The sequence below is a fragment of the Protopterus annectens genome, chromosome 10.part0 (genome assembly GCF_019279795.1).
Source record: "Protopterus annectens isolate FY-2018-M chromosome 10.part0, PAN1.0, whole genome shotgun sequence".
In the NCBI taxonomy this organism is placed as follows: Eukaryota; Metazoa; Chordata; order Ceratodontiformes; family Protopteridae; genus Protopterus; species Protopterus annectens.
In genome coordinates, this window is record NC_056744.1 from 1,141,468,976 (window position 1) to 1,141,488,168 (window position 19,193).

At 47.4% G+C, this 19,193-nt stretch overlaps 1 protein-coding gene across 2 annotated transcripts in view; it reads left to right on the forward strand.

The window, feature by feature from the left end:
- Window positions 1–19,193, forward strand: part of FUBP1 (far upstream element binding protein 1) — a 1,223,929-nt gene that overhangs the window by 227,430 nt on the left and 977,306 nt on the right. The gene's annotated exons all lie outside the window — the stretch shown is intronic.

Genomic DNA, 19,193 nt, shown 5'->3' on the forward strand with positions numbered 1-19,193 from the left:
TCCTTTAACAGCTCTTAAGGTCTTTAAGCAATAGTACCACTGAAGTGCATGCATGCTTTTTTGACTTCAGCATTTGTTGGGTGGTATGTGAAAGTCTGTGCTTTTAGTCTCCTCGCGCCAAATGATTTGTGCTGGGAGTTCAGGAAGAGGCAGTGTTCAGTGCTAACTTTACCAGGGCTATGGACGTTTGAGTTTACTAGCTTTCACACCTTTTTCCAGGCATTTAAATTGGACAACACTGTTCAAGAGCATTGTTTGGGAATAGTATTTGCAATATTGTAGGATATGCTGTGATTGCTACATATTGGCTTTTCTTAATACTCTAGTACTTTAATGAGTAAGGAGAACTGTAGTGGTGATGGTCACAATTAACTTAGTATAGTTGTACGAGTCTTGCCACAACAGTGAGCAGGGAATCACTACTGCAGTGTAACCTACTTGCACACCCCCTAGCTTGCATCTTTCTCCCCCCCCAACTTTCCTGTCCTCTGATTGCTGTAATTAAAGTGCAATATGTTTTGCCCTACTAGCGATCCATTTAACAGCTGCTGTTCTAGATTAATCTAAAAAGCTGCCAGAACAAGTCTTTAACTTCAGCTTCCTGGATCCCTTTCTTCGCCTTTCCTGTCAGGAACTGATTGGAGTATAGGCAGTCTCTAGCCTGCAGTGGAAATATCTTAGCCTTTTCCCATTCTGTTACTTTTCCATCTCTGGTTACTTGCTCCTAGTGCCTTGGTTCCTTTTCCAGTTTTCTCCAGCAAATTTCAGCCCCTTCTTGCCTATTCTCTGTACCCAAGTTGTAGTCGTACCCGTTGCCAGAATCTCTGGTCTTCATTCTCGTTTTGGCTTAGTTCTTACAATACTTTTCTGCTACTTTATGAATGCTTTCCCTGGCTGTTAAGGATTTGCACCGGAAATTCTGCACTTTCTTGAAATTACCACCTGCTTAATCATTCTTTTCCAATTTTGAGTTGCATCTTCCTGATTTATGTATACAAGCCTTAACTGTAGCTCTAACATATCCTGTCAGATCCGATTTGTAAACCACCTAATCTTGGCAATATCAATATCTCACTTAACCCTTGCCCTCTTCACCTACCATGTCAAATAGTTAACACACTGCGCACAGTGTCTCTGAAATGTGCCTCGCCTGTATATAAAATGAAAGGCACTGCAAACATTTTTACTGTATCTTGATTTTTTCCATAAACATGAGCTTATAGTTTTTAATATTTTTAGTCTCTTCCCACATACCTTAGCTGCCATAACAGAGTTCTTGAAAACACGTACTATTATCACATGTCTAAGTATTTCATTTGTCAGGTACATAACATCTACAGGTAAAGCCATCTTTGCATGATTACTATGCCATTTATATCCTTGAACTTGAGTCCCTTATTTTTTGCCAGTGGCTTTAAATGTAACGCACATAAGAGGAATAGGATACATCCCTACCAAGTTTCACTGTTCAGACGCAGCTTGTCAAAGTGGGAACCATTCCAACTTTATTTTTGCCCCCAATCCCTCATTCCTCTTAATTTCAGTCCCTTTGTATATAAGGGAATGCAGATTGCTTCCATTCTCTTATTCGTAAAATCCTAGCTTGCTCTAGATTCATAGGTTGGTACTAGGCTATCAGCCCTAGGGCCTATACAAGCATAGCCTTCTTCCCACACTGCCCTGGACCCCCTGTCTAGCAAGGTGACTGACGTGATTCCCGGGGTGAATTTCCTTTCTCCCATCCAATAGTCAAGGTTCCTTTTGAAGAGGGCCAAAGAGGCACTCTGACATGTATGGGCAATCTATTCCAGAATCTATGGAGTCTCTGGGTCAGGAACTTATCCCTCCAACATGTTTTGTTTATTGTGATGACAAGGATGTTCGTGTTACACTGTTGCAGTCATTACACTTGGGTTATCCTGCAGTCGGGCGGTTCCCCAGTCGGCCTGAGTTCCAAAGTCTTGGTCCGGTGTCGGTTGCTGTCGCCTCCTCCCTGATGTCAGTGAGACAGGGGTATACAAGATGCAGCCGACGCCATTTTCTTCAGTCTTTCTTGCCGTGCGGTGCCCGAAGTGAAAGCAGTTCGCAAGTGCCAGTCAGCAGTCTCCTGAGATTTTCATTCTGAATCCAGAACTGAAGTCTTCTACAAAGCTAAGTACCCTGTTGGGAAACCTTTTTCTTGCCTCAGACCGATGTCAGTAAAAGTTAATAACTGTATTGCTTGTGGGAAGCAAATACCTCAAGGATTTCCATTCCTATTGTATCCCATGCCTAGGCCCAGACCACGACTTCACTGGTTGTCGGTTTTGTGCTAGGTTTAACAAGCACACGATTAAACGTCTGATTTTGCCCGACATTATTTTGGTAGAAAATTCAATTATACCATGCAGTCGGAACTTCTGACTGAAATTCACAAAAAGCGCAAAGACAAGGATAGGCATCAGAGGCCCAAAACGGACTAAGCTTCTAGGTCAGTCGCCGGTTCTCCGGTTTTCAGCGAGGCACCTTCGCAGCCCCTGACTGCCGCTTCTGTAGAACCACAGTCCGCCTCTTACTCCCACGTGGAGATGGCTGGGCCTTCGGACGCGCAAGCTATTCGGCCTACCGAGACTAACCTTTCAGAGGGATCCGGAGTAGCTAAGCAACCCACAGCTTCAGAGGGTGTCTTCAGACCTACTCAGTTGAGCATTATACCCTCAGCCAAGTCTAAGCCTCCTTTAAAATCAAAGAAACAAATACAGCATCCTCCAGGACAGGCCTCTATGCCTAAAACAAATGCTCAAAATGGCCGAAGACCTAATCACTTTGATCAGGGGGTCCCATCCCCCTCCTGATGAAAGGCCTAGACAGGATGCAGACTGACTCATCCGACCAGGTGTCCATCTCTTCTGATTCATCCTCAGATCCAGGATATTCTTTACCCTCTTATGAGGATTCTGATGCTGAGGAATCAATTCCATCAGCCTCACTGCCTGAGGGACTACTCCTTTGGGGAAACCCTACATACCATGAGGGAGCATTTCCACTGGGAAGGCCAAGATTACTCAGAATCCAAGAAAAGGCTCATGGACTTCCTTTTATTACCTCAACACAGACCCCTTGCTATTCTGCCAGCGTTGGATAGGTGTATACTGAATCTATCTTAAATCCTGATTCGTTACCTCCAGCCCCTGTTAAACCTGACCGATACTATAGAGTCTCTGACTCTCAAATGTCTGTATAAAAGCCCTGTAGCTGACCCTGAAACTATTTCTCAGGGACCCAAAGGAGTTAAGGCCTCATCAGCCAAAAATCCAGTTCCCTCTGACAGATTCCAGAGCATTAGACAGATTGGGAAAGTAAGTATATTAGTCAGCAACTTTAGCAATGAGAGCCTTAAATTGCCAGTTTCACATGCTGAAATAGCAATTTTTACTGTCTCAGTTAAAACAAAACAATGCTTCCAGAATCAGATCCTCCTAATTTTAAAGAAATGCAGGATTTATTGCATGCAGCTGAACAAGTGGGAAAGCATACTTTGCAATGTGGTTTTGATTCTCTAGAGGCCTCCTGCAAAGCAGCAGTTACGGGCTCTGTCATTAGAAGACATGCTTGGTTAAAAGAACATATGTTACCAGATCATGTTAAAGCAAAATTATTGGATGCACCTTTGCAGCAGGAGGTGTTATTTGTAGTTAAGGCAGAAGAGGTATTAAAGAAAATGGAGGATAGGGCAAAATCTATGCAAACGGTGAAGGATTTCTTGAAGGTTCAGCCTCCTAGATTTAGCAGAAACTGGCCAACTAAGAATTGGTCCTTTCCAATTAGACCTCAAAGGGGAAGATACATACGTCCAAGAGGTAGAGGTCAAACACAAGGTCCTTACAGGCCTCGACAATTAGTTGCATCAGGCCAGAAAGAAGGGGAAGACAGGACCCAACCATATAAAAAGCAGTTCCAATGACTTCCCACTACAACTGCCAGAAATCTCTCTTGGCAGCCCCCTTGGGAGGAAAACTGGCACTTTTCTACCACAATTGGAAAATTATCACCAAAGACGCATGTATTCTCAACATTGTATTTCAAGGTTACAGGTTCCACTTTCACACACTGCCAGGGTTAAAAGGGATGCCAAATCTGCCACCAAATCAATGGGCAGAGGCTCAAAAACAAATTACAGCACTCATGGATATGAGAGCTATTCAAAAGGTACCATCACAGGAGCAAGGACAAAGATTTTACTCAAGACTCTTTCTGGTACCCAGAAAGGACAAAGCCTGGAGGCCCATTCTGGATCTTTCATCTCTAAACACTTACCTGGATGTTCCGAAATTCAAAATGTTGACACTACAGCAGCTTCTTCCCATGCTGGGCAAGAAAGCTTGGCTCGTGACTTTGTACCTCAAGGAGGCATACCTGCACGTCCCAGTCAGACAGTCGTGCAGAAGATACCTCATATTTATAGCAGGCTCAATGCATTACAAATTCTCTGCACTGCCCTTTGGCTTATCTACTGTGCCCATGGTATTCACAAAATGCCTGGCACCAGTAATTGCATTTTGCAGACAAAAAGGAATTGAAATATATCCCTACTTGGAAGACTGCCTTATTCAAGCAGGAAGCAAGGACATTCTTCTAAAGCACCTGGCGTTTGTAAAAAGATTGCTAATTTGCTTTGGGTATACAGTAAACGAAAAGAAATCAAAACTAGTGCCCTCTCGAGACAATCCTGGGTGCAAGCTTAAATACAACTGCCCAGATGGCTCATCTCACGCCAGACAAAGGCAGCTGACATTACTTTCAAATGATGGCAACAAAGACCCAGCTCCCTGCAAGAAAAATTCTGCAGGCCCTGGGTTTCATGACATCCTGCATTCTACTAATTCCATATGCAAAACTGCATATGAGGAAACTACAATGGTATCTAAAATGTGTTTGGACTCAGCATTGTCACAGCCAAGAGACTATCATAACCTTGATTGGAGTTTCGATGGTGGTCCCAGGCCTGTCACCACAACAAGGGACAACCTTTCACCTTACCTACAGCCAGGCGGACAATAACAGATGCATGGGATTATGCCTGAGGAGCACATATGGCAGGAAAATGTATTCAGGGCACGTGGCCCAAGGAACAAATGCATCTTCACATCAATCAAAAAGATGCTAGCTATACAGAATGCCCTGACAGCCTTCAAGGACCCAATACATCCAGGACAACTATTAAAGACTGACAATACCGTAGTTATTTGGTACATAAACAAGCAAGGGGGGTACACATTCCTACCCCCTATGCAGACAAGCTGTGACTTTGTGTAACACAGCACTGACCTACCAGGTACATCTGCAAGCACAGTTCCTGCCAGGAACAAATTAAGCAGAAATCTCATGGATCCTCGAATGGAAGCTAAATCCCCAAGTGTTCAACATAAGAAAATGGGGACGCCCAGACATAGATCTTTTTGCCACCCCTCACAATTGCCAAATACAGACATTTTGCACAAGGACTTAACACACTCAAGCATGGAAAGTGGATGCTTTATCATTCAGCTGGAAAAACCTGCCAGTCTGTGCCTTCCCTCCGATGTCTCTTCTCACCAGGGTGCTTCTAAAAGTCAGACGAGTGGCCAAAAATGGTTCCTGACTGCACCAGAATGGCCACGCCAGCACTGGTACCCAATCCTAAAGACTTTGTCCCAATGCCCACCTTGGCCTCTACCTCATATCCCTCTTCTGACACTGCAAAACAATCAGATTCTGCACAGTCAACTCAGAACCTTAATCCTGGCAGCATGGCAGGTAATGTAGCCACTCAGACTGCACCTCTCTCTAAAGCTGTTATGGATGTAATTTTGGAAGCCAGGAGGCCCAGCACTAGAAAATCTTGCGCAGAAAAATGGAAGAGATTCTGTGCTTGGATCCCAGGCACAAGGGCTCGAACCACTGGTCCTTTAATACACCTCAGATTTTGCAATACCTGACAGATGTTGGACAAAGGCCTATGTTTTTCATCTATTAAAATCCATGCCTCTGCCATTTCAGCTCATTAGAATACGGATCCTCTACTAAGACTGTACCTCAGAGGGGCAAAGAATATGACCCCCTAGGAGAGCACCAGTACCTACTTGGGACCTCATTTTTGTTTTAGAAAAACTAACACTGCCTCCATTTTAACTGGCCAGCACAGCTGATCTAAACTTCTTGACATGGAAAACTACTCTGCTCCTAGCAATAACTTCAGCAAGAAGAGTCTGAGTTACAGGCATTGATGGCTGTGGAACCTTTCATTTTTCATCAGGACAGGGTTTCTCTTAGGACAAACCCAACATTCATGCCAAAAGTGGTCTCCAATGTGGCCTTAAGCCAAACCATTCATTTACCTACTTTCTACCCGAATCCCCAGAATAAAGGGGAAAGACTTATGCACGCTTTGGATATACACAGACAGCTACGATTTTACTTGGACAAAACAAAAGCTTTCAGAAAAACTGAGCAAGTGTTTGTAGCCTGTGCTGCGGGATCACAAGGAAAGCCTATTACAAAGCAGACAATCACCAAATGGATAGGACACTGCATCCGCTTCTGTTATGCACAACATGGCAAATCTGAACCTAAGGGCATTAGGCTTCATTCTACCAGAGCAGCAGCCACTTCAGCAGCTTTCCTCACAGGGGTAACAACCGAAGACATAGAAGCTGCAACCTGGAGCTCAGTGCACACTTTTACCAAGCACTACCACCTACCTCTCTACTCCACATCTAGAGCAGGCTTTGCCACTGCAGTTCTGCAGGGCTGGTTAGCCTCGCCAAATCCAATCTAGACCCAGCCACCCAACCTCAGCTTTGGGATTCTACCCAAGTGTAATGACTGCAACAGTGAATACACTCTAACATCTACAGTTATGGTAGGTACACAACTGTACTTTGTGCCTCTTCTGTGATATTCCCCTTATTCTGCCGTACTTTGTTCTACACCTCTGCTAATCAGGGCAGCAGTAAATGAGATTTGGTCACTTTAAAAAAACACTTCCATTTTATCCCGTTTGCTAGCTATGCCTTGGAGCATTTTTAGGGGAGGTAGAAATTTCTTTATTTCCACTACACTTTCCCTAAATTCCTCCAACAGCTGGGTGGGGTGTGGCAACATTACCCTGTATTTTTGTCTTTATTTATTGGCACATGATCTGAAATAGTTATTGGTATGTCAAAGCTTTTAAGTACACGTGTTCTCGTTGAATATAATTTCATCTAGTCCAGTTCCTGAAAAATATGTAAATTATGTGAATTCCTACTAAATTTTAATGATTCCATATTAAGTATTTTCTTAAATTTCTTCAGAAATCTACCCGGTCTTTTCTAGGTCTCTTACAGGTGGGGACAAAGTGATTTGCAACCATGATGATGTAATTAAGCCCCATAATAGCCAATCTGATGATGGTGATTATCGTGCATACAGCTGCAGTCATAACAGATGGGTTATCCTGCCGTCAGGCGGGTCCTCGGTCGGCTGAATTCCAAAGTCTAGGTCCAGCATCGGTTGTCGTCGCTGCCTCTCTGACGTCAGTGCGGCAGGGGTATAAAAGAGGCAGCCGACGCCATTTTCTTCAGTTTTTTTCTTGCCCCAGATGTCAGGTGCCCCCAGTCTTTCTTGCCGTGCGGTGCCCGAAGCAGAAGCAGTTCGCAAGTGCCGGTCGGCCAGCTCCTGAGATTTACGAAAGTATTTCAGCTGAAGTCTTGAAAGCTAAGTACCCTGTTGGGGAAACTTTTCTTGCCTCTGACCGATGTCAGACAAAGTTGATAATTGCATTTCATGTGGGAAGCAAATACCGCATAAGGATTTCCACTCTTAACTGTATACCTTGCTTAGGCCCAGGTCTCGGCCTGCCGTTTTTGTGCTAGATTTAACAAACGCACTAAGTGTCGGGCGGAGTTCGCCCTTCACTTTTTTTGGCAAAAAATGTAGTATGTCGTCGTATACTCCCGACTCCAGTTTTGAGCAAAAAACACAAAGATAAGTACCGGCTTACGAGGTCCGCACCACCTACTGATACCACGCTAAGGCAGACTACCGGTTCTCCGGTACTCAGCGAGGCGCCTACGCAGCCCCTGAGTACCGATGACAATGCATTACCGGTGTCTTCAATACCCGAGGTCGCAGGCTACTCAGCCCCCATTCCTACGAAAAACAAAAAAAAAAAGGTTCCTCAGACACCCTCTCAAGGCACCATGCCTAAAAAACAGATGCTTAAAATGGCTGAGGATTTGATTACTCTTGTCAGGGGTTCTCAACCCCCCTCTGACAAAAGGCCCAGATTAGAGGAAGACTACCCTTCCTCAGATCAAGCTTCTATTACCTCAGAACTATGAGGACCAGGATTGTGCCTATTCACCATTCGAAGACTCTGATGCAGAGGAGTCTATTCCCCCCCCCCCCCCCCCCGAGGACTTCTCTTTTGGGAAAATCCTGCATACATTGAGGGAACACTTTCACTGGACTGGGAAGGCCAAGATTGCTCAGATTCCAAGAAAAGGCTCAGGGAATTTCTTCTGCTCCCCCAGCATAGGCCTCTGGCTATCCCTCCTGTTTTAGATATATTGGATGATGTGTACACAGAAGCCAGCCTTAATCCTGATTCTTTACCTCCAGCTCCTGTTAAACCAGACAGGTATTACTGGGTTCCTGATTCCCACCAGTTCCTATATAAAAGCCATACTGCTGACCCAGAAACTATTTCACAGGGTCCCAAGGGAATTAAGGCCTCTACTGCTAAAAGCCCATTACCTTCAGAGAGAGATTCCAGATCTTTAGAAAGGTGGGGGGAAAAAGGTGTACACCTCAGCCACTTTAACCATGAGGGCATTAAACTGTCAGTTCCATATGTTAAAGTATCAACAGTTTTTGATATCTCCGCTGAAAGCAAGATGACACAACTAGAACAACCAGATTTAAGAGTTGCAGGATTTGTTGCATGGTGCAGAGCAAGTGGGTAAACATACCTTGCAGTGTGGTTTTGGTGCTTTAGAGGCCTCATGTAGAGCTTCTGTTACGGGGTCTGTTATACGTAGGCATGCTTGGCTCAGAGCAAACCTTACCAGATCATGTCAAAGCTAAATTATTAGATGCACCTCTTCAAAAAGATGTATTGTTTGGTGTTAAAGCAGAGGAGGTGCTAAAGAAAAAGGAGGAAAAAACGAAATCAATGCAAACAGTGAAAGATTTCCTGCAGGTACAGCCTCCATGTTTCAGCAGAAACTGGCCTTCAAAAAATTGGTCCTTTCCAGCCACGGACAGACCTCAAAGGGGCAGATACAGGCGTCCAAGGGGTAGAGGGCAACCTCAAGGATCTTTCAGAGCCAGACAGTGGCAAGCACCAACCCCAAGAGGTGAAGATAGAGCAGTCTTTTAGAAAACAGACACAATGACTTCCCCCTACACCTGCCAAGCACAGCTTTAATGGCAGCACCTTTGGGCGGAAAACTGACATTATTCTCAAATTGGCATATTGTTACAAAAGACAAATGGATTCTGGACATTATAGACAGAGGCTACAGGTTCCACTTTCACACCCTTCCAAAAATGAGGCATGCCAAACCTGCCACAAATTAAAGGGCAGAGGCACAAAAACAAATTTCAGCTCTCATGGACATGAAAGCGATTCAAGAGGTACCTGCAAAAGAACATGGTTAAGGGTTTTATTCCAGACTATTCCTGGTACCAAGGAAAGACAAAGATTGGAGACCTGTCTTAGACCTATCCATCCTAAACACATATCTACAGGTGCCAAAATTCAAGATGCTCACATTACAGCAGCTTCTTCCCATGCTGGGCAAGGAGTCTTGGCTGGTAACATTGGACCTCAAGGAGGCATACCTGCATGTCCCTATCAGACAAGATTGCAGAAGATACCTCAGATTTCTTGCAGGTTCAACCCATTACCGATTCTCTGCATTGCCCTTTGGCTTATCTACTGCACCCAGAGTGTTTACGAAATGCCTGGCTTATCTACTGCGCCCAGACATCAGTAATCTCCTTCTGCAGACTACAAGGGATACAAATCTACCCATATCTGGACTGCCTGATCCAAGCGGACAGCAAGGACATACTACTGCAGCACCTGGCGTTTGTAATAAAACTGAACTTCCTGGGATACGCAGTCAAAAAGAAATCAAAACTAATACCCTCTCAACAAATAATTTTCCTGGGTGCCAGCTTGGATATCACCACCCAGATGGCCTACCTCACGCCAGACAAGCAAGGGCAACTGTCTCAATACTTAAGAAAAATGGCAACTTACACCAGGCTAACTGCAAGGAAAGTCCTGCAGGCTCTGGGATTCATGGCATCTTGCATCCTACTAACCCCATGTGCAAAGCTGCATATGAGGAAACTTCAATGGTACCTAAACTTATGGTCTCAACACAGCCGCAGCTTGGAAGCAATTATACCACTCATTCCATGCCTTCGAAAGGAATTTGTGGTGGGCTCAAGCTTGCCAAAGAAACGCAGGTCTTCCTTTCTGTGTACCTCAAGCAACTCAAATCATCACAACAGATGCCTCCGACTACACCTGGGGAGCACACATGACAGATCAGTGCATTCAGGGAAAATGGGCACAAAAAGAGAAGTTCCTTCACATCAACCAAAAGGAAATGCTAGCCGTGCAAAAGGCTATTATGACCTTCAAAGACCTACTGCATCCAGGCCAGCTATTGATAAGGACAGACAACACCACAGTGATGTGGTACATAAACAGGGGGGAACTCATTCATACCCCCTGTGCAGGCAAGCCATGACCCTATGGAACACAGCACTGGAATTGAAAATTCAACTACATGCACAATTCCTGCCAGGGAAGAAAAACACACTGGCAGACAACCTAAGCAGAATTATGACAGAATCACGCGAATGGAAGTTGCATCCTCAAATTTTCACAAAGATAACTCTGGCATGGGGACAGCCAGACATAGATCTCTTTGCTACCCACAGAAATTGCCAGTTGAAAAAATTTTGTTCAAGGACCTATCATCCACAGGCCTGGAAAGTGGACGCACTTTCCTTCAATTGGGCAGCATTGACAGTCTATGCCTTCCCGCCTCTTCCTCTGCTGCCCAAAGTTCTATTAAAAGCCAGAGCAGAGAGGCCGAAAATGATTCTCATTGCTCCAGACTGGCCAAGGCAACACTGGTATCCGCTCCTGAAGAGCCTGACACATTCCCCACCATGGATCCTACCTCTAGTCCCTCTTCTGTTGTCCCAGCACAACTACAAAACTCTTCACAGCCATCTCAAAACTCTAAATCTAGCTGCATGGAGAATTCCTTGATTTCCCAACAGTTTCTCCTCTCCAAGGAGGTGCAGGATGTCGTTTTGGAGGCCAGAAGACCTACTAGAAAGGCCTACTCCGCCAAATGGAAACTATTTTGTGCCTGGAATCAAAAGGGACAGAATCCTTGGGTAATAAACGTACCTCAAATTTTACAGTACCTAGCTGAGATGTTAAACAATGGACTTCCTTCTCCATCAAGATCCACGCTTCAACCATTTCTGCACAATACAACACAGATCCTCCTTTATTCTCTCATCCTCTCAAGGCAGTTCCTCAGAGGGGTAAAGAATATAAAACCCCCAAGGAAACTACCAGACCCTGTTTGGGACCTCAACTTCGTGTTGGAAAAGCTGACCCTTCCTCCCTTCGAGCCAGCTTCTTCAGTTACAGTACTTGTCATGGAAAACGGTCTTTCTTCTGGCTATCACCTCAGCTCGCAGGGTTTCGGAGCTACAGGCCCTCATGGCTGTGCAACCATTCATCATTTTCCATCAAGACGAACCAACCCTACCTTTATGCCAAAGGTAGTATCCAGTGTAGCTTTGAATCAGACTATCCACTTGCCTACCTTTTATCCTAATCCACAAAATAAAGGGGAAAGACTACTACATTCCTTGGACATTCACAGACAACTTTATTATTTGGACAGGACAAAGCCATTCAGGAAATCTGAGCAACTCTGTGTCTTATGCTGCAGGTGCTCAAGGAAAGGCTATTTCCAAACAGATAATTTCAAAATGGATAGCCCACTGCATACACTTTTGTTACTCATTTCATGGAATAACTGTGCCTGCATGCATCAAATCCCACTCCACCAGAGCCACAGCTACCTCTGCAGCCTTCCTCAGGGGGGTCCCTACCAAGGATATTTTGGAAGCAGCCACCTGGAGTTCAGTGCACACTTTCTCCAAGCACTATCACCTCCCACTATACTCTAAATCTAGAGCGGGCTTTGCCACAGCAGTCCTGCAGGGCATCCTAGCCCCTCCTAGTTCCACCTAATGCCTACCACCCTTACTTAGCTTTGGGATTCTACCCATCTGTTATGACTGCAGCTGTATGCACGATGAACCTAGTACAGTTTTGTACCTACCATAAATGTAGATGTTAGAGTGCTCATACAGCTGCAGTCCAGGTTTCCCTCCCTCCAAACCCCTCTTAGGACAGGCCTTATGACATACCTTTTTCATATAATCTTTTGGGGTACTCTTTTATGGTGTATTTGCTTGCAACTACTGTTTTTGATTTATCTACATTGCATTTTTGCATAACATTATGTTTGCCTTCCTTTTGGGGGCACCTGACATCTGGGGCAAGAAACTGAAGAAAATGGCGTCGGCTGCCTCTCTTATACCCCTGCCGCACTGACGTCAGGGAGGAAGCGATGACAACCGACGCCAGACCTAGACTTTGGAATTTGGTCGACCGAGGACTCGCCTGACGGCAGGATAACCCATCTGTTATGACTGCAGCTGTATGAGCACGCTAACATCTACATTTATGGTAGGTACAAAACTGTACATCTGAAGTAGGAGATTCATTTGTCTGCAACCTGTGGGTTATGGATCCGATATCGGATCCGAACCGGCATGGTTTTCCAGCTATGGATCCAAGCTCTCAGCTCCTCCCCTCACCCATAATGCCCTGCTCTACCCTCATGACCTCAGATCTCGTTTGCCGCGCATGGTGACTGGATTTGTTTCTCAAGCTAAGTGGTAGTTTTATTGTTAAATTTCAGAAATTTGAAGTTTGTATTGATTTTTTGAGTGAAAGTGTAGGTTTCCCCTTTGATATTTTTACCTTTTAGAGTTAATCTAAAAGTTTTTTCCCTCCCCTCGCTGTTGGCGTAGTGTGTGTGTGTTGGGCCTGTGTGTGTATTGGTTTTTAGTTTAGTTTGGTAACTACTTTTTTAGACTAGGATGGCAGACCAACCCAAGTCTATATTTTCTAAATGCTCCGAGTGTGGCCATAAGCTTTCCCCAGCTGATGGCCACACTCGGTGTGTTAGATGCCTGGGGGTTGAACACCTCACATCTGGATGTTCCATTTGTGCAGGGTTCAATCCCAGGGCATTGAAGGAGCGGAGGTCCAAGCTTGTTTTGGCGGGCCTTTTACCGCCGGACTCTGCTCCGACCTCCGCTCCTTCCGAGTAACCGTGCCTCGGTTATTCCTCTGGCACCCTCCTCCTCCTGGGACTCAACCTCCCGTTTCTGGTTCGGAGGAGAGGGATGCTAAAGGACGGAGGAGAAGCACCATAAGCGGCGGGCCGAGACCTCTGTTTCGGCCCTGCCAGCCAAGTGGGCTTCTCCCCCGGCTCCGTTGTCGGCTCTGTCCCCTCCTTCTCGGCTCCGGTCTCCTGTTTTTCACCGGGACCTGAGGAGGAGACCCGATCTCAGTCGAGGCTATCGAGCCTACCTCAGTAGCCTCGTCGAGATCCACGTATAGCCTTTCGGATGCTGATCTGGACCGGATGATGCGAAGGTTCATCCAGGCCCAGATGCAAATGGGAGTGCTCTTGCCCCCCCCCCTCTGGGGGGGAGCTCAACACCCTTTTTCAAACAGATTGCTCCTTCTCCGACCCGCTATCCGGGTTCGGAGCAGCTGGAGCCGAGCAGCTTCGGAGCCGGGGGTGGGTCGGCGCCGGTAGTACTTTGTACTTCGGATCCGACCCTGCCCTCGGATCCGGGGGGATCAGTGCTCCTTCGGCGCCGTCTGTGTTGGAGCGCACTGTCCCTTCTGATCCGAGCGCTTCGGCGACGGCTCCGATCCACTCTTCGGATCCGAGGGGGAGCCGATTGTCGGATCCTTTGGTCGAGGTCGGCTCCCCTTCGGCGTTTGCAGTGGAGAGGGCCCTGTTGAGGGTGTCCGGACCCCCGGCACTTGCTTCGGCTCCGTCCCGCGCTCCCTCTGCACTGGGCCAGGCTTCCAACATCCGGCCCTTGGGACAGCCCGCTTCTGTGCCCCAAGTTGCTCCAATGGAACAAGTTGCTGCTTGCGAGCTGTCCTCGGACAGCCCCCCAGAGGATGTCCCTCTCAAGCATACGTGCAAAAGGAGGCACATTGACTCCCCCGAGTCTCTCACGGAAGACACGGACTTGGAGGAAGGGGAAGGCTCCCCACGGTCACCCCCCGAGGATGTCTCATTTGGAGACATCATGGAAATGCTCCGTATAAGGGGGGGTGGTCTGCCCCCAAGTCTTCCTCGGACGAGTCCGTGTTCTTGGAGGCATTTGAAGCGGGCCAGTCTACCTCTTGGGTGTCCCCTCCTGCCGACCCCCTGGTGGACCTCATTACCACCAGGGCGTGGAAGGAACCGGACACCGTGGAGCCAATTCCAATACCTCTATGCGGCTACTCTCCCACGCTACGAAAGGCGCCGCTAGAGCCACAGGGGCAGGCCTAGTCACTAGACGTCAGGCCTGGCTCCGTCACTGCGATTTTTCTGAGCCCTTCAAAGCGTCATTTGAGAACGCCCCCTTTGATGGTTCTGCTCTCTTCGCGAAACGTTGACCCAGAGCGAGAAGGACGGGAAGACGCTGTCTGCTGTCGGAATCCACTTCTCTGCACCCCAGAGGCCCTACTCTAGGAACCAAAAGGGTCAGAAGATGATGTGGTTCCGGAAGTCGCAGCAGTCCCAGCCTGCTCCGGACAACCAGTCCTTTCGTGGCAGAGGAGGACAGGGAGGACGCCACCCTAGAGGCAGAGGGGCTCCCAGAAACTTCGGGTCCAGGGAACCTTTCTCTGAACGGCCCGCGCAGCAACCCTGAGGGGTTGCCCGGCTGCTCCACTCTGGAGGCAGTCGGGGGGGATGTTTTTCGGGGCACCTAGCGGCATGGGAGTCCATAACATCAGACCGCTGGGTTCTCCAAATCATATCCAGAGGATATCGCATCCCTTTTCTTCACTTTCCAAAGTTGAAGTCCCTCCCAGACGTTCCACCTGGTCAACGGGAGGCCACTTTGGCAGAAATTGGCCATCTGCTAAAGAAGAGCCATCCAGCCCGTCCCCCCAGACCAGATCGGATCACGATTCTACTCCAGGTTCTTTTTAGTGCCAAAGAAGACGGAGGAACTAAGACAAATTCTAGACCTTTCTCTCTTGAATCTGGCAGTCCCCAAGGAAAAATTCCGAATGGTCACTCTGCAATCTATTCTCCCCCTTCTGGGAGAAAATCACTGGATGTGCTCGATAGACCTCAAAGACGCGTACTACCACATCCTGATGGACAGGCGCTCCAGGAGGTTCCTCCGCTTCCGGCTGGGAGCCAGTCACTACCAGTTCCGGGTCCTTCCCTTTGGTCTCACCACAGCCCCCAGGGTGTTCACCAAAGTATTAGCAGTGGTAGCGGCCCACCTGAGGCTTCAGGGGGTGCAGGTCTTTCCCTACCTGGACGACTGGCTTCTTACCGCCCCAACAAGGCATCTACTATTATTGGCACGAGACTCCTTTCTCCATCTTGCTCCTTTTCTGGGCATCACAATAAATACAAAGAAATCCAACCTGGCGCCCACACAGCTGTTAGATTTTATAGGGGCCAGGCTAGACACAAGGAGTTTACGAGCCTTCCTCACTGCAGACAGAGTTCAAAATCTGCAGCTTCAGGTGCGGGCCATTCTCCACTCAAGTTCTGTTCCGGCGGAGTTGGTCCTGAGGGCTCTAGGGGTCCTGAGGGCTCTAGGGTCCATGGCGTCTGCTATAGCACTTCTCCCTCTTGCCAGGCTCAATATGCGCATCCTACAGTGGACTCTTAGTACAGTGGTCTTACCTTGCTCTCCCTATGCATCATCCCATTGCGATCAGCAAGGCTTGCAAGCGGTCCCTCTTGTGGTGGCTTCACTCCCCAGTTCTCCACGAGGGCCGCCCATTTTGTTCTTCTCCCCCTCTCGCCACGGTGACCACGGACGCCTCCCGCCTCGGGTGGGGGGGGGGGGGCATTTTGCGGGCCGGACCGTCCAAGGCACGTGGAACGATTCAGAGACCTTACTGCATATTAACGTTCCAGAGATGAGAGCAGTGCTCTTAGCGTTGCTAGCACTTCAGGACTTTCTTCCCTTGGGAGCAATTGCGATTCAATCTGACAACATGTCTGTGGTCTGGTACATCAACAAGCAAGGGGGAACAAGGTCTTACCCTCTTTGTCGAGAAGCCATGAGAGTTTGGGAATGGGCAATCTCCACCAACCGCTTTCTAATAGCAACGCACATTCCGGGTCGGTCCAACATCCTAGCGGACAAGCTGTCGCACCATTCTGACCCCTTACGAGTGGTCTCTCAATTGTCAAGTAGCGGAACGCATATTCGCACGGTGGGGAACTCCTTCATGCGATCTTTTTGCCTCTCCCTCAAAACACCAAGTGCGACGTTATTTTCGCTCTGATACCTCCTCCCGGAGGTTCCCCAAGAGACACTCTGGTGCATGCTTGGCCACCCGGTCTTCTGTATGCTTATCCACCCTTGCCTCTGATGCTCCAAGTTCTTCAGAAAGCCTCTCGGGTGGGTTGCAGAATGATTCTCATTGCTCCGTTTTGGCCTTGACAGATCTGGTTCCCCTTCCTAAGGTCTCACTCGGTGAATCCTCCTTGGATTCTAGATCCCATTCCGGATCTGATATCCCATCCATCCTGCATACCTCCTCCGAATCTGGACAACCTGAAGCTGACTGCTTGGCTGCTCCAGTTCCACTCTTGATCAGGACTCCCGGTATTTCGTCACCTGTTAAGGCAATTCTGGTGGCAGCTCATAAACCGTCCACTAGGAAGGTCTACCGCAGCAAGTGGAAACGGTTTTCTTTGTGGCGGAGCGGCAAGGCCTGAATCCCTTCACGGTTCCTCTCCCTTAGTGCTTGACTTTCTAACCACTCTTTTAACGATGGTGCCAGCAGTTCCACAGTCAAAGTACAACTGGCGGCAATTTCTCATTATCACATTGGCCATGACTCTAACCCTCTTATGTCAGCCAAGTTGTGTAAAATTTTCCTTAAAGGTACTTTTCTTCTCAGGCCCCCTGTAAAACAAGCGGTTCCTCCTTGGGACCTCTCTTTGGTTCTCCAGGCCTTGACCGCCCCCCCCTTTCGAACCAGCGGCTACGGTGGATCTCAAATTCTTGTCTTACAAGACAGCCTTTTTGGTAGCCATTACATCGGCCAAGAGAGTTTCAGAGCTTCAAGCATTATCAGCTAAACCTCCTTACTTGGTATTTCATCCGGACCGTGTCTACCTCAGGACCAACCCGTCCTTTCTTCCTAAAGTCGCTTCTGAAGCAAAAATCAATCAGTCCATTAACCTCCCTGTTTTCTTCCCTAAATATGAAAACAAAGGTGAATATAAGCTTCACTCAGATGTCCACAGGCAACTTAGATTTTATCTAAACAGGACGACTGGTCATAGGCAATCCGACCAGTTGTTTATTTCCTTTGCAAAATTTAATTTGGGCAAGCCAATTTCTAAAGTTTCTCTGTCCCGCTGGATTTCACAGTGCATCTTATTGGCTTATCAAGCTTCAGGAAGGCCCGCACCGGAGGGTGTTCATGCCCATTCAACCCGGTCAGTATCTACCTCGGCAGCCTTCAAGGCTAGGATTCCTCTAGATGATATTTGTGCAGCAGCCACGTGGGCTTCATCTCATACTTTTGTCTCCCACTATAAGTTGGATCTTGCATCTAGGGGTAGAGCATCCTTTGGCTCCGCGGTGCTCCGGAATATCCTTCCATGATGGCCGCCCAAGATTCAGGTAGCTGGGGACTCTGTCCCACAGGTTGCAGACAAATGAATCTCCTACTTCAGATTTAGAAGTTAAGTACTCACCATAACGTTCCATCTGAGTAGGTGTATTCATTTGTCTGCAACTATCCCGCCCTCCTATCCCCCTGGCCTTTCAGTTTCCTGCATATTATCTGTTACCCTTTTCAGGGTGTTGCTGTTGGCAAACTCGATCTGAGGTCATGAGGGTAGAGCAGGGCATTATGGGTGAGGGGAGGAGCTGAGAGCTTGGATCCATAGCTGGAAAACCATGCCGGTTCGGATCCGATATCGGATCCATAACCCACAGGTTGCAGACAAATGAATACACCTACTCAGATGGAACGTTATGGTGAGTACATAACTTCTAATTTGTTCATCCCTTGATGGGTTATCAGTTCATCCTCTGAACTGTACCGGTGTCATACCAAGCTTGCATCAGCCCAAACCTCTTGAGCCAAGATCCTACCCAGAATGCTCTGTTCCCTGTTGCCCCAGATCTCATTTGCAATGTTGCTGTACAGCCATGTCAAGCCACTCTCTCGCAGCCAAGTGAACAATTTTTGAAGTTTTTCTATTGGTGTTTAAAAAGTTCAGTAACAGGGTAGGAGAATAGACACAATCGCAACTTTAAGACTCTCTCTCTCCCTATGGTTTCTTTCCCTTTTCTTACCTTTGAGGGTAATTCTCCATTGCCATCGTTGGTAATCTTTCTCTCCCTTTCTTACCCTTCTGGGTAGCTTTTTTGACTTGATAACCTCTGTGATGCAGATGTCTTTGGCACCGATATGCTGTTAGGTGCAGTCTTTTTTGCACTATCGTTACTGGTGCAGACACCTACCTTGAAGGCTCCATATTAATCTCTGCAGACATATGCCACACTGCTCTTTTACAGTGCAGACACCTATGGTGCTGCCTTTTTTGGAACAGAACTTCGACACCGTTCTCCTCTGTGCAGACACCCTCTGTTCTGGGCTCTGCACCACACAAACTAGCAAGGATTTAAGTACTCTCCTTCCTTGAATCCGTTTATGGGAATCCAGTAATAGCCCCTTTTTAGACGGGCTAGAATCTCCTTCAGGTCTCTGAGGTCGACCAGGAGCCTCTCAGAACAGGATGTGTTGCGGGTTGTGTACCAGCTGCTTGTGGCCAGGG